At 32.1% G+C, this 1,770-nt stretch overlaps 1 long non-coding RNA gene across 1 annotated transcript; it reads right to left on the bottom strand.

The window, feature by feature from the left end:
• Positions 1-282: 282 nt before the first annotated feature.
• LOC110428876 (uncharacterized) lies at positions 283-1,770 on the bottom strand. The gene is made up of 3 exons (XR_002446527.2): positions 1,754-1,770; positions 1,615-1,670; positions 283-777 (listed from the first exon to the last, which is right to left on the bottom strand). It is a non-coding gene; the product is annotated as an uncharacterized LOC110428876 (long non-coding RNA).

Here is a 1,770-nt window from a genome sequence, read left to right as displayed (position 1 = left end):
TGTCAGTAATTTATTCTTTTTCTTGCATTAAAGAGATAGGCTGTGATTCTCTTTGTAATTTACATGTTCTTCAAGCAATGCAACAACACTTTTGGTTAATCATGGCTATGGATCGAAAATTCATTAAAATGATTTTGGATAGTCGTAGACATATGGTCTCTGTTGAATTGTTTAACTTATTGCTTCTCATTTTCTTTGGCCCCTGCCTTGGCAGTGAAACAGATTCTTTCTTTCTCTCCGCAGAGAACATATAATCCATGAGTGGAAATTAGATTGAAAAGGTTAATCAAAAATTCAAAACTTATAAAATATAATAATAAAGTAGCAAACCCATATTGAAGAGAATCTAAAGTCTAAACATCATTCTTCACCGATGATATTCTACACATCTAAACAATTCCAAAATATGGATTTTTTTTTCTTTTTATGAGATTCAATCTAAAGCTTCCTTCACAACCAACATCTTAGGGATTTCTTCAATTTAAATGGAAACCTGTGAGGTCCGAGACTTATTTAGCCAGATCATGAACTACACCATTCCAGGTCGACTTGCCTTAGAACACAGCATCTGAACATCCTCATCTGGCTCTTGATTAACGTATAGCCCAGCATTCAAACCAACGCCCCTCGGCGTCTTGTAGAGCCTTGCAAATCAACATCGTCTTATCGAATCACCCTCCAAAGTAAACTCATTAAAGCCCATATCCCTCACAAAAGAAAGCTGTTCTCTGGCAGCATCATGTTCAGCGCACAAAGGCTCGAAGATTCACTTTTACACTACAAAAGATTTGTCGTGAGTTAGTAACCAAAACATAAAAGAAAAGAAAAAAGAAAACCCATAGCAAGATATAGTTGATTAAAATTACTATTCTGAAAACAAAATCTAACTGCAAAGACAAAAAGTATATATGAATAAAACTCTAGCAAAGAAAAGGTGAAGAAAATTCTATTTGTGTAATATTTCTCGTTGGAAGATCACATGTATTACATTACTACAAAAAGACATTATAGTAAATGAATAAAAAGGTCATCATTAAATGTGTAATGTAATAAGCTGAAATAAAATACATGAAATTAATGTGGTCTTCCAATACAAAATTTGAAATTCTGAATTCTTGCCTAATCTTCTTCCAATAAAAGAAGAAGAAGTAGAATATTTGCCCAATCTAATAATATAGTCAACCTTCTCAGCTGCCACATTTCTTATTTTCCATGTTTACTACTATAAATTAAATGCCATTTAAACTCTCGTTCCATTGATTTGGCCTTTAGATTTATAGGAGGCAATACATTCCAAGGCAAAAATGAGAGTAAAGGCAATTAAATGAATAAATTATTTTTTACATAAAAGATGTATCAAATTAATCAAACTTAACATCAATTAAAAAACGCATCGCATTAACTCAGGATATTCACATGTCAGAAAGGTAGGCTATCCACATAAGATTATTAACTTTTTTACCAAAGGCTTTGTCTTCTACATATTTATATTAGATTAGATTAGATTAATTAGTTCCATAAGCCCAGAAAGAAAACCAAGTAACAGAAATATGGGAAGACTATGTAAGAAAATTCATCAGCTAATTTAATGGAATTAAATACAAAATTGCTTACCAATTTAGGTAAATTTTCTAAGAACCTGAAGATGACTTCTGAACCCAAATTTGTTTCTACAAGCAGACAGAAAAAGATGTAATATCAAATAAAAGATGACAGCTCAACTCTGCAGCTGATTTAACACAAGTTTACTGACCTCATGGGCTCCAGAGC

Source organism: Theobroma umbraticum, unplaced genomic scaffold (assembly GCF_002168275.2).
Source record: "Theobroma umbraticum cultivar Fairchild unplaced genomic scaffold, ASM216827v3 scaffold_204.1, whole genome shotgun sequence".
Taxonomy (NCBI): domain Eukaryota; kingdom Viridiplantae; phylum Streptophyta; class Magnoliopsida; order Malvales; family Malvaceae; genus Theobroma; species Theobroma umbraticum.
The sequence above is the reverse complement of the archived record's forward strand: the minus strand, read 5'-3'. Positions and strand labels throughout refer to the sequence as shown.